The sequence below is a fragment of the Ascaphus truei genome, chromosome 8 (genome assembly GCF_040206685.1).
Source record: "Ascaphus truei isolate aAscTru1 chromosome 8, aAscTru1.hap1, whole genome shotgun sequence".
Lineage (NCBI taxonomy): Eukaryota > Metazoa > Chordata > Amphibia > Anura > Ascaphidae > Ascaphus > Ascaphus truei.
The window spans coordinates 14,650,533-14,675,791 of record NC_134490.1 but is presented as its reverse complement, the minus strand read 5'-3'; the positions used below and the strand labels follow the sequence as shown (position 1 = coordinate 14,675,791).

At 40.5% G+C, this 25,259-nt stretch overlaps 1 long non-coding RNA gene across 1 annotated transcript; it reads left to right on the top strand.

The window, feature by feature from the left end:
- Positions 1-19,060: 19,060 nt before the first annotated feature.
- Positions 19,061-22,263, top strand: LOC142500892 (uncharacterized). Its single transcript, XR_012803339.1, has 3 exons — positions 19,061-19,195; positions 20,979-21,032; positions 22,205-22,263. It is a non-coding gene; the product is annotated as an uncharacterized LOC142500892 (long non-coding RNA).
- Positions 22,264-25,259: the final 2,996 nt, after the last annotated feature.

The following is a 25,259-nucleotide window of genomic DNA, read 5'->3' as shown; positions in this document are numbered from 1 at the left end:
CCCAACAATCTGTCTACCCGATCCGCAATGTTCCGAACCCGAGCCCCCGGGAGACAACAAACTGTTTGGTTCTTGAGGTTATGGTAACAGATTGCCCTAGCTACCTTCCTAATAATGGAGTCCCCTACCACCACAATCTTTCTTTGTATCTGAGCATCCTAAGTCCCCACTGTGCAGGAGGAGCTATTCCCCTGGCTGTTAGAGGAATTAGTCTCCCCCTGCCTTGCCATTTCTGCCCGACACTCCCAATATCTTCACTCAACATGGCAAATCTATTGGGATGTGTCAGCTCAGAAACGAACTGTCTCTCCCTATTGCCCCTGCTTCCCCTTTTAAATGTCACCCAGGTACCTACCTGCTCCTCACTAACAGCAACCAAGCTACCTATATGCTCCTCACTAACAGCGCCACCATCTGCACCACTAGACGAATAAAGGGCCTGCTCAATGAGCTCTAAACCCCTTTCAAGATTGCCAGTGTCCCTCAATATTGAAAGTTGCCTCTTCTGATCAGCAATCTCTGACTCTAAAGAGACCACCCGCTCACACTTCCCACAGCGGTATGCTCCTTAGAACAGCTGCTCCAAGTGCACATACATGTGGCAAGATGTGCATTGAGTAGCATTTTCAATCCTGCTCATTCTAACAACTATGAAGTTTATAAGTAGCAACAATAAACTGTACTTCAATATACTATACCTTGTTTACCTTCTTCCTTGTTCAAACTGCTTCTGTTTCTAACAGAACATTTGAAACAACCAGCACTTCAAATCAACCACACAGATCAGTATACGCAAGCTCCTATACTTATAAATATACTTTTATTTTAATTTGTTATTGTGTATACCTCTACTTTATTTAAAACAATAAACATAGGAATGATACTGTACCAGCTGAATTGTTCTATGGGAAATCCTGTTCTACATCAGGGTCATTGAGACCACTGATGATAAACATGAAAGACACTGAAGGAAAGACAAAAGATGGCCAGAGGCTCCTGTTGAAAAAAACCCTTAAATATAAATTCAGATAAAAACAAATGATTGGATTTTTTTAAAAATATTTGATCAGTTCTGCTTTCAGGCCCATGTTTGTACAATTAACTGCTACTCTCTGTGTTATGTTTTAGCTATTGACCTCACATTTATTCCTGATTGGCCATTACCTTTAAGATTGTTGTCTTTTGCACACGTAGTAACGTAGCATTCTCTGCAGTGCTACTGGCTCTACTGTACCTTTCCTTTAAATCAGTGGAAATATGCATTTGAAAAAATGTACAGCACAAATCCGACAGTAAATTGTTTAATAAGTTTATTTTAATGTGTGTAATCAGACATTTTAAAAGAGTTTGTAATTGCTGATCTTTTAAGAAGTAATGTAAAGAGAGTTAACAGAATGTTTAATCCTTTCAGTCAACAAACTTGAGATGCATTCAGAGGGATTACTTCTTGCCTCCTCCTCCACCTCCACCTCCACCTCCATGACCTCCACTGCTTTGACCTCCACCTCCGTGACCTCCACCTCCGCCTCCGTGACCTCCACTGCTCTGACCTCCACCTCCGTGACCTCCACCTCCGTGACCTCCACTGCTTTGACCTCCACCTCCACCTCCGTGACCTCCGCCTCCATGACCTCCACTGCTTTGACAATCGTGACCTCCACTGCTTTGACCTCCACCTCCCCCTCCGTGACCTCCACTGCTTTGACCTCCACCTCCACCTCCGTGACCTCCACCTCCGTGACCTCCACTGCTTTGACCTCCACCTCCGTGACCTCCACCGCTGCTACCCCCATGACCTTGATGGCAAGGTTCTGATGAGAGATAGAAGTGTAATTTGAAGGAATGGCTGAGATACATAGATTACTTCTAAATGATCGAAATGTCAGTAAAAAAAATCAGATCATACAAAGACAGCTTATTTAAAACAGAAATCCCCAACATTGAGGAACTTATTAATTTGACAGTAAAAGGAGGGACACAGAAGCGCACAGAAAATATTCAATTCCGATGTACTGGAATTTTGAACAGAACACAAATTAAGCAGGAAAGTGCTTAAAAGCACAACAAAAAATTAAAATATGCTGAAATAAGTATACAATTATATAAAATGATTACGAAACTATAACAATATAACGGAAACACGTCATTTAAAAATGGCAAGAAACACCCTCAGTTTTCTACTCCACTGCTAACCCACAGTAGACATGGTTCTTGGTCTGGTGGTCTGGGTTTGGTTCTAAATCATTTTTAGGTCTAGGTTTGAAAAATCTGAAGGGATTTGGTTTTAGTTTTGTATTTAGTTTTGGAATGTAAAATTCTGGTACTTTCTGATTTCACACACCTAGTTTTGTCCATCTCTACTCAATAATGGATTGGTTAAAAAAGTATTTTTCTCACAATATTACAATATATTTTCCATATATCTCCATCTAAACAGTATGATAATAATCTAGGTCAATCTTTCTACAGATCTTACTCTCATTTCAGGCATACAGAACACCTACAACCTACAAGCTCATATTTAACCCCCAAACGTGGTCTGCCGTGCAGTTGGCTCAAGGGCTTACAACAATTTGGCCAAAATGTTAAACTAAAAGACCATTTTATTTATTAGTTATTTATACATGTATATTTAGGCACTGTACCATATATAAGTTTTTCTGGATGTGCACTGTCTGTGTTTTATGTTATGTCTCTGGTTTTAAATATCTCATTTCAGGCACCCAGTTTTGCCCATCTCTTTCTAACAAAAACATGAAAAAGTTTTAGAACAAAAACTAAAACACCAGTGAGGGTGCCCACCCTTATTGTATATAAGTTATTGTGCAATCTATTGCTATTTCAGTTTTTTTTGTTATTTTTTAAAGACCCATTTTGGAGAAAGGCAAAACCCTCTCATACAATTACAGTCAAGGAGAAGGCAGTGATGTGTAGGAGATTATTGGTTCAAAAGAGCAGTGTTTTCCTTAATCAACTTTATCCATAACAAGCATCATCATGGTCTCCACAGTCATTCTTTCCTATCCATTTATGCTCCAGTTTTAAATGACTGTTTTCCCCCTATAGTAATAAGTGTATTGATGCATTGTTGTATAATTTATTGGGAGTACTGGAAAGAGAAAAAACACAAACAGTGTGACTGTGCATATTGCTGCACAATGAATCACAGGTCCTCCCATAAACAACAGGATTAAGATCTGATTGACCATGCAGATTTTCTTACCTGGGCATTTTGGGGCAGGGCATGCGTCCTTGCATGATTTAGCTGGTGCACATGCTGAAATGAGAGAGAATGAATATCACTGAGACAGATATGTGCAAATCCTGTATGGTTTTTATGGACCTCGTAAATACAACTTATATGTGTGATAGCTAATGGCCAATCATACAAAAGCTTTGAAACCCTACAGTAGATGAATAGGATTCAACAAGTGTATTCCTGCCATTAGGTTAACAATAGAAAAGGTCATGCATTCATGTATCATGGTGAGTGCATATCAGTGAGGGAGTTGAAGAGAGTAAAAGAAGAAGATACTTTTCACAATTCAGTGTTTTCCCCCCTCATGTTTTTCCCTTTTTCTTACTTCCAAACACCCTGCAGTTCCGAATTGTATTAAAATGTCACTATTTTTAATTTTTTCATGTTTCATACATGTGATGCAAGCAAAAAAAAACCTTTTTTTTTCTTTCACCAAGACACATATAGTTCTTTACATTAACCTTGGGTTCTCTTTAAATAACTGTTTTTATTGTATTCACAATAATCTTGGCTGTTATGATCTCCTGTAGAAAAATCAGTCCTCAGTCCAGGATCAGTCCAGTCCAAATCAGTCCAGGAACATTGTCCTCATATAGATTCTCTTGGATTGGCAAAATACACTGCACCAGAATGAATCTTCTCCCTCGCATGCTCTATCTGTTTCAGACTCTTCCAACACCAATTAGACTAAAATATATTCTCGGTCTTCAGTCTTTAATGACCAAATTTATCTGGAGTTTCAAAAAATCAAGAGTCAAAAGAAAGATATTACAAAGACCGACATCGGCGGGGGGCTTAGCAGTACCTTGCTTGTTGTCATACTATAAAGCGGCTCAATTAAGTCGGTTATCTCAATGGCACACGGATCCCGATCGGAAGCGGTGGGTGGAATTGGAAAGGGAGGTGTGTTCTCCAGTCGAATTATACAATCTGATTTGGACCCAAAAATCTATTCTTAAATCCTTCAAGGGGCCGCGCTCCTCAATGTCCAACTCATTGGAAGTATGGGAAGCTACTAAATTCAGGTGTGTGCTATCCTCTTGGAGTATGCTGATGACCCCGTTGTTTGATAACACAGACTTTGCTCCAGGACTGAACATTAGAGATTTTGCAATTTGGAAACAAAAGGGAATTCTTTGATTTAATGATTTGGAGGCACGGAAATTTTTTAAATCATTTGATCAAATTAAGGCAGAAAAATACCATTTGATCCATGGCAGTTCCTACTGAACAGAGCAGCACAGCAGCTTTCCAGAGAAGAAAATAAAATCATTTTTCATACTGCTGCGGCCGAGTTTATTCGAGCATTTGCCCGTTCTCGGCCGCAGCAGTAACCTGGTGCGCGCCGGAGGGTGCCGGGCGCGCGCCGAAGCTGCGGAGGAGCGCCCTCTGATCGGGGCTTTCTCCCTCCCGCTGCCGGGTCCGCCGGTTCGCCTGGAACCCCCTGCCGCCAACCCCCACATTGCGTGACACCAGGGCTCCCTCGGGTTTGCAGGGGACGCAGGCTCCCGATGACTCGATGACGCGCGGCACGCCGAGGGAGTGCGGCTAGCACGCCGGGGTATCCCCCGGCTTGCGGTGCTAGCCGTGCTCGGATAAAACGTGTCGCCTGTGTATAGCAACGGCAGCGAGGTGTGAAATGGCGGCATTGTGGAAACAAAAAGACACTCCAGAAATTGCAAAAATTAGGAATAAAATGTGGTTTATTTTCCGGATGGAGATGCTCACTAGCCTGGTAAATGACACAGGCACCAAATTCCAAAAGGTGTGTCAGCCGTGGCTTCCCAATCAGACATACAAGGGGTGAGTCTGGCCACAATAATGCAATTATATTCTGTAGAGGCTGAAGGCTGAGAGCAGCATATAAATGCCTAATAAGGTTAGGCATCCCAAATATGACACCGGGGTTGAGGTTCTGGTTTTGACCCCCACCCCCTCCATCCCTCCCCACACTCTTCAAGTTTGTTTATATTAGGTCATTAGCAGAGCGAACTATGCAGAATGTGCTTCGGATACAATGCAATGGTTGTCATAAAATGTTGTGTACTGTACGGATTTCATACCGTATCGTTGATTTTTTTAAATAACATTTTAAGTTACAAAAAATAATAATAACTGTGTTTAATGTATTCACAATAATCGTGGCTCTTATAATCTTCTGCAGAAAAATCAGTTTCTGATACTTACAGTTTCCATTTCAGGAAAAAAATCACTTTATGATGATGCATTGGGAACAGTTTACTGGACTTTCAAATGATCTTTAAGTATATCCCTGCTAAATAGAACATCAGCACCATAAAGAATTATGCACAGATTACAACTATCCTCTTTCCACCGTTGTTTAAGTTCCAATAGAATACATCTATTTGCAATAACTATATACAGCTAAGAACATCTCTTTGTCATTCAGTCAGGACTTTTGCATGTATGATAGAGGCATTAACTAGTAAATTCCATGTAACCCTATTCGCTATCATAAAGGACTACTTACGGTCAGAATCTTTGCATCCACCACCCTTTGATCCAGGCATGATTGCTCTTCTAGTTATAATCTGCTGTAGGGATGGAGATCTAGGATGGTACAGGTCTACCAGCAATGCCTGATGGTGCTGCTTTTATACACAAAGTGAAGCCATTCAATTATTGACAAGTGCTTTCAGGAACCAATGGGATCCCTGTCCAAACATCTACGTATAATTAAGTATTTAGGAAGCAATGCATTTTTGTTCAATTGTTTTCTTTAATCAAGGTAGGGTGTATCTCAATTTTGTATTTTTTCTTTTACTCCAATAAAATAATGGGATTGCTGGTTTGTTTCTTTGCTACTCACTGTTGTGAGTAATTTCCAGCATAATACGAGCATTATTAGCAGGCTGGGATACTTAGGAAATGTTCCCATACATGAGCTTGACAGACAGCATAACTCCCTTCTTCAGGACAGACCAATTGGAATTGCTTTCAATGCATTGCTGGCAGCCACTGGGTTATCTTGTTTTGTGGCACAAGGCACCTGGATTACCTGCACCTTCTTATTTACAAATCCACTTATTAAAAAAATAATATATATATATATACAGCTGAACCCCGTTCTAACACGGTGCTCGGGGGCCACAGAATGAGACCGCGTTATAAACGGGATCGCGATTTAAAAAAATAATGGCTGCCATGATCATGGATTCTACGTCCACCAGAGGGGGAGAGCTGGGATAACTCTCCCAGCTCTCCCTGAGCCCGTACGTAGCAGCGGCAGTCCCCCCCCTCCGCGCAGCACTTCCCGGCATCTGCAGCAGCAGCGGCAGATCTGTGTGCTGTACAGAGAAGCTGTGATTCTGCAAGCAGGGGGAGGGCACGGGGAGGATCAGCCAGCAGGAACAATCTCACTTCTCTCCTACCCCTCAGCAGAGGTACAGGGAGGGAGGGAGAGGTGTGTGTATGTGCATGTGTGTGTGTGTGTGTGTGTGTGTGGTGATGTGCAGGGGGATGTGATGGGCAGGGGGGATGGGATGTACAGAGGGGGTGTTGTGCAGGCAGGGGATGTGATGTGCAGGAAGTGGGAATGTGATGGGCAGGGTGATGGGATGTGATGTGCAGGGGGGTGATTTGCAGGCAGGGGATGTGATGTGCAGGAAGGGGGGATGTGATGGGCAGGGGGGTTGGGATGTGTAGGGGGGGGTGAGGAGCAGGCAGGAGATGTGATATGCAGGAAGGGGGGATGTGATGGACGAGTAAATATTTATTTTTTTCATCTCATATTTTCAACACATGTGCCTTATATTTCAGACACTCTTATAGTATTGATAAAAGGGCACACATACTTACATGAATTACAGAAAATGGAGTGGGGGGGAGGTTAAGAGGGACAATTAAAGGGAAAAATAATAACCACAAGTTTTTTTTAAGATTATTGCAGAAGCTTCTGTTCTCCGCATTTTCTTGGTGGTCCATAAGCTTTACTACCTGTCCTCCTGGTTTTAATAATATCTTCCACCTTCCTTTCGTGGCTTTGTGTGTGAGCCCAGGTCAATGCTCTCCTGTCTCCCTTCTTCAAATGAAGTATGCACTTTTGCCTGTAATAAGGTTTAGATGATGATGAAATATTTCTCTATGTCTTTCTTTGTGGTGTTTTGTGGCTATACGCCTCCCGATCTGACTAAGAGTCCGGCAGGCCAAGTGTTGGGGATTCTCCCACGTGTGGAAATCACCAAATGGTTCAATGAACATTAGCTAATGCAAAAGAAGCAAACGCAGAAGCAAACGCATAAGAATAATCTTTCAAAATGTTAATCGGCGGACACATAAATTAATCTAGTAAATTGTGTTGGTTTTCACGGATAGCTCCCCTTGTCAGTTGAATATGGTATTACTGTAAAGAACCCTTTCCTTTGTTGCTGTTGAAATCTCCTTTCCTCCAACCTTAAGGGATGGCCCGAGTCCTTTGTACTGCCCGTGGAATGAATAGTTTTTTGAAAGCTCCTTGTACTGTCCCCGAATATATTTGTATATAGTTATCATATCCCCTCTTACTGTAGATGCCTCTTTTATAATGTAAATAAATCTAATTCAGCTAGCCTCTCCTCATAAGTTAGATAGTCATCCCCTTTATTAATTTGGTCGCTCTTCTCTGCACTCTCTCTAGTTCCATAATATCTTTTCTTAGGATTGGTGCCCCAAATTGTACTCCATATTCAAGGTGTGGTCTTACTAATGCTTTGTAAAGGGGCATAATAATGTTTACTTCCCTTCTATCCATTGCCGTTTAATGCAAGATAAGATCTAGTTTGCCTTTGCAGGTTCTGCATGACTTTGGGCACTATTGCTAAGCCTGCTGTCTACAAGCACTCCTAAATCCTTCTCCATCAAGGATTCCCCCAATTTATCCATATTTAATTTGTATGTCACCTTTTTATTCTTGCATCCCAAATGCATAACCTTACATTTATCTGTATTAAACCTCATCTGCCATTTACCTGCCCACATTTCCAGTCTCTCCAAGTCCTTCTGAAGAGAAATTACATCCTGCTCTGATTCTACTACCTTACACAATTTAGTATCATCAGCAAAGATGGAGACTTTGCCCTCGATGCCAACCTCAAGGTCATTAATAAACAAGTTTAAAAGCAGGGGTCCCAGTACCGATCCGTGAGGTACTCCACTCATGACTTTAGCCCAACCTGAAAATTTCCATTTATGACAACCCTCTGTTGTCTGTCCTTTAACCAGTTTTCAATCCAGGTGCATATATTATTACTGAGTCCAATTTTCTTTATTTTATACATCAACCTCTTGTGTGAAACCGTATCAAAAGCCTTTGCAAAATCTAAGTAGACCACATCAACTGCATTACCCTGGTCTAAATTCCTATTTACCTCTTCAAAGAAACAAATAAGGTTAGTTTGGCATGATCTATCCTTCATAAATCCATGCTGACTATTACTAATAATTTTGTTTTCCATGATGTATTCCTGAATATTATCCCGTATTAAACCTTCAAGTAGTTTCCCCACTATTGAAATCAGACTTACAGGTCTGTAGTTCCCCGGTTGTGATCTAGCTCCCTTTTTAAATATAGGCACCACATCTGCTTTACGCCAATCTTGTGGTATTGAGCCTGTGGAAATGGAGTCCTTGAATATTAAATATAATGGTTTGGCTATTACTGAGCTTAACTTCTTGAGAACTCTTGGATGTATGCCTTCGGGGCCAGGTGCCTTATTTACTTAAATTTTTTCAAGCCGCTTATGAACTTCTTCCTCAGTTAACCAATTGTTCATTAATATGGAGGTTGTGGCTTCCTCCTGCGGCACTACTATTGAACTTGATTCCTCCCTGGTAAACACAGAGGCAAAGAATTTGTTTAATACCTCTGCTTTTTTTTGTCTCCTATAATCTGCCTACCCATCTCACACTGAAAGGGTCCTATATTTTCTTTTCTCATTTTTTTGTTATTAAGGTACTTAAAGAACTTTTTAGGGTTGACCTTACTTTCTATTGCAATCCTTTTTTCATTATCCATTTTTGCTAATTTGATTGCCCTTTTGCAATTTTTGTTACATTCCTTATAATTCTGATATTATGTCTCCGTCCCTTCTGACTTAAAGAATATAAACACCTTCCTCTTCTTGTCCATTTCCTCCCCTACCTGTTTATTTAGCCACATAGGTTTTGACTTATTTCTTTTATACTTATTACCCTAGGGTATTCACTGATCAGTGTGCTTTTCTAACAATCTTTTAAAGACTGCCCATTTATCTTCTACATTTTTCCCTGCAAAAACATCTTCCCAGTGTATTACTTGTAGATTAGACCCCAGTTTATAGAAATTTGCCTTTCTAAAGTTTAAGGTCTTTGTTGAACCCAAGTAATCTGTTTTTTTGATAATTTATTTCAAATGAGACCATGTTATGATCACTGTTACACAAATGTTCCAGGACTTGAATATTTGTTATTACTTCTTCATTGTTTGATATTACCAAAATCCAGTACAGTCCCTCTCCTGGTTGGTTCCTCAATAATTTGGGTCATATAATTGTCTTTATGCACCCCCAAAAACCTGTTTCCTTTTGTTGTAATGCTAATCTCATTTCCCCAGTCTATGTCTGGATAATTAAAATCCCCCATTATGCAAACATGACCCCGTTTTGATGCCTTCTCCAATTGCTAAAGTATTTTAGCTTCCTCAATCTCACAGACATTTGGTGGTCTATAGCATATCCCTACAATTTTTTTTTATACTTTTACCTCCACTGCTAATTTTTATCCACAAGGTCTCTACATTTTCATAATTCCCTTCATAAACATCTTCCCTTATAATAGGTTTTAGATCCGGTTTAACATATAAACATACTCCACTTCCCCTTCTATTTGTTCGATCCTTCTGAAAAAGGGAATAACTCTCTAAATTAACTGTCCGGTCATGAGTTTCATCCCACCATGTTTCAGTAATGCCTATGATATCATACTTCTCCCTTGCAGCTATTAATTCAAGCTCCCCCATTTTATCTGTCTGGCTTCTTGCATTAGCAATCATGCATTTAAGTTTTTTTTCAGCCTGTACTATTATCTTATCTGCTCCTTCCTTTCTGCGACCACTTGGTTTAGTCTTTATAAGTTTTCTAGTATTATCTGTATTTACTATGGGTGTCTCACTGCTTGTCAAACTCGCACTTGCCCCCATTCTACCTCCATACCCCCTTGTATCCTCCTCTATTCTATTTAGTTCATTATCTGTTTCATTCGCCTCCTCCCTCCATCCTAGTTTAAAATCTCCTCCAACATTTTTAACATTCTCCCCCCTAGCACCGAAGAACCCTCTTCATTGAGGTGCAACCCGTCCCTAGAATATAGATGGCACCTCTCAGAAAAGGAGTCCCAGTGCTCTAAAAACCCAAAACCCTCCTTCCTGCACCACTTTCTTAGCCATGCATTAACCTCCCTAATCTCTGACTGTCTCCCTGCGGTAGCACATGGCACTGGTAGTATTTTAGAAAATACTACCTTGGAGGTCCTTGCCTAAAGCTTTTGGCCTAGATCCCTGTAATCATTTTTTAGGACCCTCCACCTTTCTCTAACTTTGTCATTCGTGCCAACGTGTACCAAGACCGCCGGGTCAATCCCAGCCCCGTCCCAACAATCTGTCTACCCGATCCGCAATGTTGCGAACCCGAGTCCCCGGGAGACAACAAACTGTTTGGTTCATGCAGTCATGGTAACAGATTGCCCTAGCTACCTTCCTAATAATGGAGTCCCCTACCACCACAATCTTTCTTTGTATCTGAGCATCCTGAGTCTCCACTGTGCAGGAGGAACTATTCAACTGGCTGTTAGAGGAATTAGTCTCCCCCTGCCTTGCCATTTCTGCCCCGACACTCCCAATATCTTCACTCAACATGGCAAATCTATTGGGATGTGTCTGCTCAGAAACGAACTGTCTCTCCCTATTGCCCCTGCTTCCCCTTTTAAATGTCACCCAGGTACCTACCTGCTCCTTACTAACAGCAACCAAGCTACCTACATGCTCCTCTCTAACAGCGCCACCATCTGCACCACTAGACGAATAAAGGGCCTGCTCAATGAGCTCTAAACCCCTTTCAAGATTGCCAGTGTCCCTCAATATTAAAAGTTGCGTCTTCTGATCAGCAATCTCTGACTCTAAAGAGACCACCCGCTCACACTTCCCACAGCGGTATGCTCCTTTGAACAGCTGCTCCAAGTACACATACATGTGTCAAGATGTGCATTGAGTAGCATTTTCAATCCTGCTCATTCTAGCAACTATGAAGTTTATAAGTCGCAACAATAAACTGTACTTCAATATACTATACCTTGTTTACCCTCTTCATTGTTCAAACTGCTTCTGTTTCTAACAGAACATTTGAAACAACCAGCACTTCAAATCAACCACACAGATCAGTATACGCAAGCTCCTATACTTATAAATATACTTTTATTTTAATTTGTTATTCTGTATACTTCTACTTTATTTAAAACAATAAACATAGGAATGATACTGTACCAGCTGAATTGTTCTATGGGAAATCCTGTTCTATATCAGCGTCATTGAGACCACTGATGATAAACATGAAAGACACTGAAGCAAAGACAAAAGATGGCCAGAGGCTCCTGTAGAAAAAAACCCTTAAATATAAATTCAGATAAAAACAAATGATTGGACTTTTTTTTAAATATTTGATCAGTTCTGCTTTCAGGCCCATGTTTGTACAATTAACTGCTACTCTCTGTGTTATGTTTTAGCTATTGACCTCACATTTATTCCTGATTGGCCATTACCTTTAGGATTGTTGGTTTTTGCACACGTAGTAACGTAGCATTCTCTGCAGTGCTACTGCTCTACTGTACCTTTCCTTTAAATCAGTGGAAATATGCATTTGAAAAATGTACATCACAAATCCGACAGTAAATTGTTTAATAAGTTTATTTTAATGTGTGTAATCAGACATTTTAAAAGAGTTTGTAATTGCTGATCTCTTAAGAAGTAATGTAAAGTGAGTTAACAGAATCTTTAATCCTTTCAGTCAACAAACTTGAGATGCATTCAGAGGGATTACTTCTTGCCTCCTCCTCCACCTCCACCTCCACCTCCATGACCTCCACTGCTTTGACAGCCGTGACCTCCACTGCTTTGACCTCCACCTCCGTGACCTCCACCTCCGCCTCCGTGACCTCCACTGCTCTGACCTCCACCTCCACCTCCGTGACCTCCACTGCTTTGACCTCCACCTCCACCTCCGTGACCTCCGCTTCCATGACCTCCACTGCTTTGACAACCGTGACCTCCACTGCTTTGACCTCCACCTCCGTGACCTCCACTGCTTTGACCTCCACCTCCACCTCTGTGACCTCCACCTCCGTGACCTCCACTGCTTTGACCTCCACCTCCGTGACCTCCACCGCTGCTACCCCCATGACCTTGATGGCAAGGTTCTGATGAGAAATAGAAGTATAAATTGAAGGAATGGCTGAGATACATAGATTACTTCTAAATGATGGAAATGTTAGTAATAAAAATCAGATCATACAAAGACAGCTTATTTAAAACAGAAATCCCCCACATTGAGGGACTTATTAATTTGACAGTAAAAGGAGGGACACAGAAGCGCACAGAAAATATTCAATTCCGATGTACTGGAATTTTGAACAGAACACAAAATAAGCAGGAAAGTGCTTAAAAGCACAACAAAATTTTTTAAATATGCTGAAATAAGTATACAATTATACAAAATGATTACGAAACTATAACAATATAACTGAAACACGTCATTTAAAAATGGCAAGAAACACCCTCAGTTTTCTACTCCACTGCTAACCCACAGTAGACATGGTTCTTGGTCTGGTGGTCTGGGTTTGGTTCTAAATCATTTTTAGGTCTAGGTTTGAAAAATCTGAAGGGATTTGGTTTTAGTTTTGTATTTAGTTTTGGAATGTAAAATTCTGGTACTTTCTGATTTCACACACCTAGTTTTGTCCATCTCTACTCAATACTGGATTGGTTAAAAAAGTATTTTTCTCACAATATTACAATATGTTTTCCATATATCTCCATCTAAACAGTATGATAATAATCTAGGTCAATCTTTCTACAGATCTTACTCTCATTTCAGGCATACAGAACACCTACAAGCTCATATTTAACCCCCAAACGTGGTCTGCCGTGCAGTTGGCTCAAGAGCTTACAACAATTTGGCCAAAATGTTAAACTAAAAGACCATTTTATTTATTAGTTATTTATACATGTATATTTAGGCACTGTACCAAAAATAAGTTTTTCTGGATGTGCACTGAGCTTTGTCTGTGTTTTATGTTATGTCTCTGGTTTTAAATATCTCATTTCAGGCACCCAGTTTTGCCCATCTCTTTCTAACAAAAACATGAAAAAGTTTTAGAACAAAAACTAAAACACCAGTGAGGGTGCCCACCCTTATTGTATATAAGTTATTGTGCAATCTATTGCTATTTCAGTTTTTTTTGTTATTTTTTAAAGACCCATTTTGGAGAAAGGCAAAACCCTCTCATACAATTACAGTCAAGGAGAAGGCAGTGATGTGTAGGAGATTGCTGGTTCAAAAGAGCAGTGTTTTCCTTAATCAACTTTATCCATAACAAGCATCATCATGGTCTCTACAGTCATTCTTTCCTATCCATTTTATGCTCCAGTTTTAAATGACTGTTTTCCCCCAGTTTATTGTTGCTACTTATAAACTTCATAGTTGCTAGAATGAGCAGGATTGAAAATGCTACTCAATGCACATCTTGCCACATGTATGTGCACTTGGAGCAGCTGTTCTAAGGAGCATACCGCTGTGGGAAGTGTGAGCGGGTGGTCTCTTTAGAGTCAGAGATTGCTGATCAGAAGAGACAACTGGCAATCTTGAAGGCGTTTAGAGCTCACTGAGCAGGCCCTTGATTCGTCTAGTGGTGCAGACGAAGGGGAGGTGGAGTATGTTTATGTTTATATGTTAAACCGGATCTAAAACCTATTATAAGGGAAGATATTTATGAAGGGAATTATGAAAATGTAGAGACCTTGTGGATAAAAATTATCAGTGGAGGTAAAAGTATATATATAACAAAAAATTGTAGGGATATGCTATAGACCACCAAATATCTGTGAGATTGAGGAAGCTAAAATACTTTAGCAATTGGAGAAGGCATCAAAACTGGGTCATGTTTGCATAATGGGGGATTTTAATTATCCAGACATAGACTGGGGAAATGAAATTAGCATTACAACAAAAGAAAACAGGTTTTTGGGGTGCTTAAAGACAATTATATGACCCAAATTATTGAGGAACCAACCAGGAGAGGGACTGTACTGGATTTGGTAATATCAAACAATGAAGAATTTATAACAAATATTCAAGTCCTGGAACATTTGTGTAACAGTGATCATATCATGGTCTCATTTGAAATAAATTACCAAAAAAACAGATTACTTGGGATCAACAAAGACCTTAAACTTTAGAAAGGCAATTTTTTATAAACTGGGGTCTAATCTACAAGTAATACACTGGGAAGATGTTTTTGCAAGGAAAAATGTAGAAGATAAATGGGCAGTCTTTAAAAGATTGTTAGAAAAGCACACTGATCAGTGAATACCCTAGGGTAATAAGTATAAAAGAAATAAGTCAAAACCTATGTGGCTAAATAAACAGGTAGGGGAGGAAATGGACAAGAAGAGGAAGGTGTTTATATTCTTTAAGTCAGAAGGGACAGAGACATAATATCAGAATTATAAGGAATGTAACAAAAATTGCAAAAGGGCAATCAAATTAGCAAAAATGGATAATGAAAAAAGGATTGCAATAGAAAGTAAGGTCAACCCTAAAAAGTTCGTTAAGTACCTTTATAACAAAAAAATGAGAAAAGAAAATATAGGACCCTTTCAGTGTGAGATGGGTAGGCAGATTATAGGAGACAAAAAAAAGCAGAGGTATTAAACAAATTCTTTGCCTCTGTGTTTACAAGGGAGGAATCAAGTTCAATAGTAGTGCCGCAGGAGGAAGCCACAACCTCCATATTAATGAACAATTGGTTAACTGAGGAAGAAGTTCATAAGCGGCTTGAAAAAATTTAAGTAAATAAGGCACCTGGCCCCGAAGGCATACATCCAAGTGTTCTCAAGAAGTTAAGCTCAGTAATAGCCAAACCATTATATTTAATATTCAAGGACTCCATTTCCACAGGCTCAATACCACAAGATTGGCGTAAAGCAGATGTGGTGCCTATATTTAAAAAGGGAGCTAGATCACAACAGGGGAATTACAGACCTGTAAGCCTGACTTCAAAAGTGGGGAAACTACTTAAGGTTTAATACGGGATAATATTCAGGAATAAATAATGGAAAACAAAATTATTAGTAATAGTCAGCATGGATTTATGAGGGATAGATCATGCCAAACTAACCTTATTTGTTTCTTTGAAGAGGTAAGTAGGAATTTAGACCAGGGTAATGCAGTTGATGTGGTCTACTTAGATTTTGCAAAGGCTTTTGATACGGTTTCACACAAGAGGTTGATGTATAAAATAAAGAATATTGGACTCAGTAAAAATATATGCACCTGGATTGAAAACTGGTTAAAGGACAGACAACAGAGGGTTGTCATAAATGGAAATTTTTCAGGTTGGGCTAAAGTCATGAGTGGAGTACCTCAGGGATCGGTACTGGGACCAGTGCTTTTTAACTTGTTTATTAATGACCTTGAGGTTGGCTTCGAGAGCAAAGTCTGCATCTTTGCTGATGATACTAAATTGTGTAAGGTAGTACAGTAGAATCAGAGCAGGATGTAATTTCTCTTCAGAAGGACTTGGAGAGACTGGAGATGTGGGCAGGTAAATGGCAGATGAGGTTTAATACAGATAAATGTAAGGTTATGCATTTGGGATGCAAGAATAAAAAGGCGACATACAAATTAAATGGGGATAAATTGGGGGAATCCTTGATGGAGAAGGATTTAGGAGTGCTTGTAGACAGCAGGCTTAGCAATAGTGCCCAAAGTCATGCAGAACCTGCAAAGGCAAACAAGATCTTATCTTGCATTAAACGGCAATGGATAGAAGGGAAGTAAACATTATTATGCCACTTTACAATGCCTTAGTAAGACCACACCTTGAATATGGAGTACAGTTTGGGGCACCAATCCTAAGAAAAGATATTATGGAACTAGAGAGAGTGCAGAGAAGAGCCACCAAATTAATAAAGGGGATGACTATCTAACTTATGAGGAGAGGCTAGCTGAATTAGATTGATTTACATTATAAAAGAGGCATCTACAGTAAGAGGGGATATGATAACTACTGTATTTCCTTGATTGTAAGACGCCTTCGATTGTAAGACGCACCATCGATTTGGCCCTTACAATCGAGGAAAATTCCTTTTTCACTTACTATGTTCCAGGAGCAGTCCCATGTCAGCGGAGGATGAAGCGGGCGGTGGCGGCAGGAGAGCTCCCACATCTGCAGATGGTTAAAGATGGACAGTGGGTAGGTGTGCGGCAGCAGGACAGGTCCAAAGCCTGTAGGTGAATGAAGATAAGAAGACAGCGGGTGTGCGGTGGTGTTCAGCGGCAGGAGATCATAATAGCAGGAGAGCTGAGAAGGAGCAGAGCGGCATAGGGGGAATGGTTTGGAAGGTGCACAATGTAACCGGAAGTCAGACACAGGTCAACTTCCGGTATTACAGTGTGCACCTCTCAAGCCGTTCCCATATGCCGCTCTGCTCCTGCTATTATGATCTATTAGCCGCCTCCACCACCGCCCGCCCACTGTCTTCTTATCTTCATTCACCTGCAGATTGGTACCTGTCCTGCCGCCGACACCGCACTCCCACCTGCTGTCCATCTTCAACCATCTACAGACGTGGGACTTCTCCTGCCGGCATTGCACACTTCATCCTCCACTGACATGGGAGTCTCCTGAAACATGTTAAGTAAAAAGGGGGGGTTAGTACTGTAGATACTTTTTTAAATACATCAATTCTAAGACACACCCCAATTTCAGACATGTGAAAATCGAAAAAAAAGTGCGTCTTAGAATTGAGGAACTTAGGTATAAAAATATATATTCGGGGACAGTACAAGGAGCTTTCAAAAAACTATCCATTCCACGAGCAGTACAAAGGACTCGGGGCCATCCCATAAGGTTGGAGGAAAGGAGATTTCACCAGCAAAAAAGGAAAGGGTTCTTTACAGTAATACCATATTCAACTGACACAAGGGGAGCTATTTAATAAAGGGAAAATAGGGCAAAATCCGTGAAAACCAACACAATTTACTAGATTAATTTATGTGTCCGCCGATTAACATTTTGAAAGATTATTCTTATGCATTTGCTTCTGTGTTTGCTTCTGTGTTTGCTTGTTTTGCATTAGCTAATGTTCATTGAACCATTTGGTGATTTCCACACGTGAGAGAATCCCCTACATTTGGCCAGCCAAACTCTTAGTCAGATCGGGAGGTGTATAGCCACAAAACACCACAAAGAAAGACATAGAGAAATATTTCATCATCATCTAAACCTTATTACATGCAAAAGTGCATACTGCATTTGAAGAAGGGAGACAGGAGAGCATTGACCTGGGCTCACACAAAAAGCCACGAAAGGAAGGTGGAAGATAATGTTAAAACCAGGAGGACAGGTAGTAAAGCTTATGGACCACCAAGAAAATGCGGAGAACAGAAGCTGCTGCAATAATCTTAAAAAAACTTGTGGTTATTATCTATCCCTTTAATTGTCCATCTTACACCTCCCCCCCACTCCATTTTCTGTAATTCATGTAAGTATGTGTGCCCTTTTATCAATACTATAAGAGTGTCTGAAATATAAGGCACATGTGTTGAAAATATGAGATGAAAAAAATAAATATTCACTCGCCCATAACATCCCCCCTTCCTCCACATCACATCCCCTGCCTGCACATCACTCCCCCTACACATCCCATCCCCCCTGCCCATCACATCCCCCTTCCTCCACATCACATCCCCTGCCTACACATCACCCTCTCTGGACACCCAATCCCCCCCTGCCCATCACATCCCCCTGCACATCACCACACACACACATATACACACACCTCTCCCTCCCTCCCTGTACCTCCGCTGAGGGATAGGAGAGGAGGGAGATTGTTCCTGCCGGCTGCGCTGCGCGGAGGGGGGAGGGGAGGGCGGGGAACTGCCGCTGCTACGTCCGGGCTCAGGGAGAGCTGGGTGAGTTATCCCAGCTCTCCCCCTCTGGCGGATGTGGAATCCATGATCATGGCGGCCATTAATTTTTTAAATCGCGATCCCGGTTATAACGCGGTCTCATTCTGTGGCCCCCAAGCACCGTGTTATAACAGGGTTCAGCTGTATATATATATATTATTTTTTTTATAAGTGGATTTGTAAATAAGAAGGTGCAAGTAAACCAGGTGCCTTGTACCACAAAACAAGTTAACCAACTGGCTGCCAGCAATGCATTGCAAAGCAATTCCAATTGGTCAGACCTGAAGAAGGGAGTTATGCTATCTTTCAAGCTCATGTATGGGAACATTTCCTAAGCATTCCAGCTGCTAATAATGCTCGTATTATGCTGGAAATTACTCACAACAGTGAGTAGCAAAGAAACACACCAGCAATCCCATTATTTTATTGGAGTAAAAGAAAAAATACAAAATTGAGATACACCCTACCTTGATTAAAGAAAACAATTGAACAAAAGTGCATTGCTTCCTAAATACTTAATTATAGATGTTTGGACAGGGATCCCATTGGTTCCTGAAAGCACTTGTCAATAATTGAATGGCTTCACTTTGTGTATAAAAGCAGCACCATCAGGCATTGCTGGTAGACCTGTACCATCCTAGATCTCCATCCCTACAGCAGATTATAACTAGAAGAGCAATCATGCCTGGATCAAAGGGTGGTGGATGCAAAGATTCTGACCGTAAGTAGTCCTTTATGATAGCGAATAGGGTTACATGGAATTTACTAGTTAATGCCTCTATTTTACATGCAAAAGTCTGGACTGAATGACAAAGAGATGTTCTTAGCTGTATATAGTTATTGCAAATATATGTATTCTATTGGAACTTAAACAAGTCTTTTTGTTTCCACAATGCCGCCATTTCACACCTCGCCACTGTTGCTTTATGCAAAATGAGTTTATTTTCTTCTCTGGAAAGCTGCTGTGCTGGTCTGTTCAGTAGGAACAGCCATGGATCAAATGGTACCTCAAGGTCCAAAATCCTCTGTAGCCAAATATGAATTTCCTTCCAGAGGGGCTGAATCTGAGGGCAAGACCACAGCATGTGCAGCAAGTCTGCTTGCTCTCCACATTGTTTAGGACACAATGGGGAGTACCCGTCAATGAATTTGGATAATGTTAGTGGGGTGAGGTTCCACCTCATCATTACTTTATATGCGTTCTACTTCAGTGACGTGCAGATCAAGCTTTTCGCTGCAGCCAAATATATCTCCTCCCAGTCTGCAAATTGTCGCGTTTCCCCTAGATCTTCCTCCCATTGAGCAGTGTAATGTGGAGGTCGAGAGTACTCCCGTCCCGAACAGACTCTCTCTTTGTACCTTTGAGAAGTAAGTCCACTAGTGTCTGTTTCCAACAAACAGAGTTGTTCAAAATTTGTTAATGGGGAAAAGGGTGCTGCTTTTGTATAAAATGCAATTATTTGGAGGTACCTAAAGAATTCAGATTGGGGAATTTCTTTTTCTGCCTTAATTTGATCAAATGATTTAATATTTTTCCGTGCCTCCAAATCATTAAATCAAAGAATTCCCTTTTGTTTCCAAATTGCAAAATCTCTAATGTTCAGTCCTGGAGCAAAGTCTGTGTTATCAAACAATGGGATCATCAGCATACTCCTAGAGGTTAGCCCACACCTTAATTTAGTAGCTTCCCATACTTCCAATGAGTTGGACATTGAGGAGCGCGGCCCCTTGAAGGATTTAAGAATAGATTTTTGGGTCCAAATCAGATTGTATAATTCGACTGGAGAACACACCTCCCTTTCCAATTCCACCCACCGCTTCCGATCGGGGTCCGTGTGCCATTGAGATAACCGACTTAATTAGCCGCTTTATAGTATGACAACAAGCAAGGTACTGCTAAGCCCCCCGCCGATGTCGGTCTATGTAATATATTTCTTTTGACTCTTGATTTTTTGAAACTCCAGATAAATTTGGTTATTAAGGACTGAAGACCGAGAATATATTTTAGTCTAAAAGATTATTGTGAATACATTAAAAACAGTTATTTAAAGAGAACAAAAGGTTAATGTATAGAACTATATGTGTCTTGGTGAAAGAAAAATAAAGATTTTCTTTTGCTTGCATCACATGAATGAAACATGAAAAAATTAAAAATAGTGACATTTTAATACAATTCGGAACTGCAGGGTGTTTGGAAGTAAGGAAAAGGGAAAAACATGAGGGGGAAAAACACTGAATTGTGAAAAGTAGCTTCTTCTTTTACTCTCTTCAACTCCCTCACTGATATGCACTCACCCTGATACATGAATGCATGATCTTTTCTATTGTTAACCTAATGGCAGAAATACACTTGTTGAACCCTATTCATCTACTGTAGGGTTTCAATGCTTTTGTATGATTGGCCATTAGCTATCACACATATAAGTTGTATTTACGAGGTCCATAAAAACCATACAGGATTTGCACATATCTGTCTCAGTGATATTCATTCTCTCTCATTTCAGCATGTGCACCAGCTAAATCATGCAAGGACGCATGCCCTGCCCCAAAATGCCCAGGTAAGAAAATCTGCATGGTCAATCAGATCTTAATCCTGTTGTTTATGGGAGGGCCTGTGATACATTGTGCAGCAATATGTACAGTCACACTGTTTGTGTTTCTCTTTACAGTACTCCCAATAAAGTATAAAACAATGCATCAATACACTTATTACTATAGGGGGAAAACAGTCATTTAAAACTGGAGCATAAATGGATAGGAAAGAATGACTGTAGAGACCATGATGATGCTTGTTATAGATAAAGTTGATTAAGGAAAACACAGCTCTTTTGCACCAGCAATCTCCTACATATCACTGCCTTCTCCTTGTCTGTAATTGTATGAGAGGGTTTTGCCTTTTTCCAAAATGGGTCTTTAAAAAAATAAATGACAGCAATAGCAATAGATTGCACAATAACTTATATACAATAAGGGTGGGCACCCTCACTGGTGTTTTGATTTTTGTTCTAAAACTTTTTCATGTTTTTGTTAGAAAGAGATGGGCAAAACTGGGTGTGTGAAATGAGAGTGAGATCTGTAGATAGATTGGCCTAGATTATTATCATACTGTTTAGATGGAGATACATGGAAAATATATTGTAATATTGTGAGAAAAATACTTTTTTAACCAATCCAGTATTGAGTAGAGATGGACAAATCTAGGTGTGTGAAATCAGAAAGTACCAGAATTTTACATTCCAAAACAAAATACAAAACTAAAACCAAATCCCTTCAGATTTTCAAACCTAGACCTAAAAATGATTTAGAACCAAACCCAGACCACCAGACCAAGAACCATCTCTACTGTGGGTTACCAGTGGAGTAGAAAACTGAGGGTGTTTCTTGCCATTTTTAAATGACGTGTTTCAGTTAAATTGTTATAGTTTCGTAATCATTTTGTATAATTGTATACTTATTTCAGCATATTTTCATTTTCTGTTGTTCTTTTAAGCACTTTCCTGCTTATTTTGTGTTCTGTTCAAAATTCAAGTACATCGGAATTGAATAATTTCTGTCCGCTTCTGTGTCCCTCCTTTTACTGTAAAATTAATAAGTCCCTCAATGTGGGGGATTTCTGTTTTAAATAAGCTGTCTTTGTATGATCTGATTTTTTTTACTGATATTTCCATCATTTAGAAGTAATCTATGTATCTCAGCCCTTCCTTCAAATTATACTTCTATCTCTCATCAGAACCTTGCCATCAAGGTCATGGGGGTAGCAGCGGTGGAGGTCACGGAGGTGGAGGTCAAAGCAGTGGAGGTCACGGAGGTGGAGGTCACGGAGGTGGAGGTCAAAGCAGTGGAGGTCACGGAGGTGGAGGTGGAGGTCAAAGCAGTGGAGGTCACGGTTGTCAAAGCAGTGGAGGTCATGGAGGCGGAGGTCACGGAGGTGGAGGTCAAAGCAGTGGAGGTCACGGAGGTGGAGGTCACGGAGGTGGAGGTGGAGGTCAGAGCAGTGGAGGTCACGGAGGCGGAGGCGGAGGTGGAGGTCACGGAGGTGGAGGTCAAAGCAGTGGAGGTCACGGCTGTCAAAGCAGTGGAGGTCATGGAGGTGGAGGTGGAGGTGGAGGAGGAGGCAAGAAGTAATCCCTCTGAATGCATCTCAAGTTTGTTGACTGAAAGGATTAAACATTCTGTTAACTCTCTTTACATTACTTCTTAAGAGATCAGCAATTACAAACTCTTTTAAAATGTCTGATTACACACATTAAAATAAACTTATTAAACAATTTACTGTCGGATTTGTGCTGTACATTTTTTCAAATACATATTTCCACTGATTTAAAGGAAAGGTACAGTAGAGCCAGTAGCACTGCAGAGAATGCTACGTTACTACGTGTGCAAAAACCAACAATCCTAAAGGTAATGGCCAATCAGGAATAAATGTGAGGTCAATAGCTAAAACATAACACAGAGAGTAGCATTTAATTGTACAAACATGGGCCTGAAAGCAGAACTGATCAAATATTTTTAAAAAATCCAATCATTTGTTTTTATCTGAATTTATATTTAAGGGTTTTATTCTACAGGAGCCTTTGGCCATCTTTTGTCTTTGCTTCAGTGTCTTTCATGTTTATCATCAGTGGTCTCAATGACGCTGATGAAGAACAGGATTTCCCATAGAACAATTCAGCTGGTACAGTATCATTCCTATGTTTATTGTTTTAAATAAAGTAGAGGTATACACAATAACAAATTAAAATAAAAGTATATTTATAAGTATAGGAGATTGCGTATACTGATCTGTGTGGTTGATTTGAAGTGCTGGTTGTTTAAAATGTTCAGTTAGAAACAGAAGCAGTTTGAACAATGAAGAGGGTAAACAAGGTATAGTATATTGAAGTACAGTTTATTGTTGCTACTTATAAACTTCATAGTTGCTAGAATGAGCAGGATTGAAAATGCTACTCAATGCACATCTTGCCACATGTATGTGCACTTGGAGCAGCTGTTCTAAGGAGCATACCGCTGTGGGAAGTGTGAGCGGGTGGTCTCTTTAGAGTCAGAGATTGCTGATCAGAAGAGGCAACTTTCCATATTGAGGGACACTGGCAATCTTGAAAGGGGTTTAGAGCTCATTGAGCAGGCCCTTGATTCGTCTAGTGGTGCAGATGGTGGCGCTGTTAGTGAGGAGCAGGTAGGTACCTGGGTGACATTTAGAAGGGGAAGCAGGGGCAATAGGGAGAGACAGGTCGTTCTGAGCTGACACATCCCAGTAGATTTTCCATGTTGAGTGAAGATATTGGGAGTGTCGGGGCAGAAATGGCAAGGCAGGGGGAGACTAATTCCTCTAGCAGCCAGGGGAATACTTCCTCCTGCACAGTGGGGACTCAGGATGCTCAGATACAAAGAAAGATTGTGGTGGTAGGGGACTCAATTATTAGGAAGGTAGCTAGGGCAATCTGTTGCCATGACCGCATGAACCAAACAGTTTGTTGTCTCCCGGGTGCTCGGGTTCGGCACATTGCGGATCGGGTAGACAGATTGTTGGGACGGGGCTGGGATTGACCCGGCGGTCTTGGAACACGTTGGCACCAATGACAAAGTTAGAGAAAGATGGAGGGTCCAAAAAAATGATTACAGGGATCTAGGCCAAAAGCTTTAGGCAAGGACCTCCAAGGTAGTATTTTCTGAAATACTTCCAGTGCCATGCGCTACTGCAGGGAGACAGTCAGAGATTAGGGAGGTTAATGCATGGCTAAGAAAGTGGTGCAGGAAGGAGGGTTTTGGGTTTTTAGAGCACTGGGACTCCTTTTCTGAGAGGTGCCATCTATATTCTAGGGACGGGTTGCACCTCAATGAAGAGGGATCTTCGGAGCTAGGGGGGAGAATGTTAAAAAGGTTGGAGGGGATTTTAAACTAGGATGGAGGGGGGACGCGAATGAAACAGATAATGAACAAGGGGGTATGGAGGTAGAATGGGGGCAAGTGCGAGTTTGACAAGACTAAACCAAGTTTTTGCAGAAAGGAATGAGCAGATAAGATAATAGTACAGGCTGAAATAAAACTTAAATGCATGATTGCTAATGCAAGAAGCCTGACAGATAAAATGGGGGAGCTTGAATTAATAGCTGCAAGGGAGCAGTATGATATCATAGGCATTACTGAAACATGGTGGGATGAAACTCATGACCGGACAGTTAATTTAGAGAGTTATTCCCTTTTTAAGAAGGATCGAACAAATAGAAGGGGAGGTGGAGTATGTTTATATGTAACTGTTTCATACGCTCATAATATATATTTTCTTTAACTGTGCATGCAATGTCTTGTATATAATGTATACCTTGTTCATTTATGTAACTGTATTTGTAACCATGTATTATTTTGTTTTACTCTGTGCCCAGGACATACTTGAAAACGAGAGGTAACTCTCAAAGTATTACTTCCTGGTAAAATATTTTATAAATAAATAAATAATGTTAAACCGGATCTAAAACCTATTATAAGGGAAGATGTTTATGAAGGGAATTATGAAAATGTAGAGACCTTGTGGATAAAAATTAGCAGTGGAGGTAAAAGTATTAAAAAAAAAATTGTAGGGATATGATATAGACCACCAAATGTCTGTGAGATTGAGGAAGCTAAAATACTTTAGCAATTGGAGAAGGCATCAAAACTGGGTCATGTTTGCATAATGGGGGATTTTAATTATCCAGACATAGACTGGGGAAATGAGATTAGCATTACAACAAAAGGAAAAAGTTTTTGGGGGTGCTTAAAGACAATTATATGACCCAAATTATTGA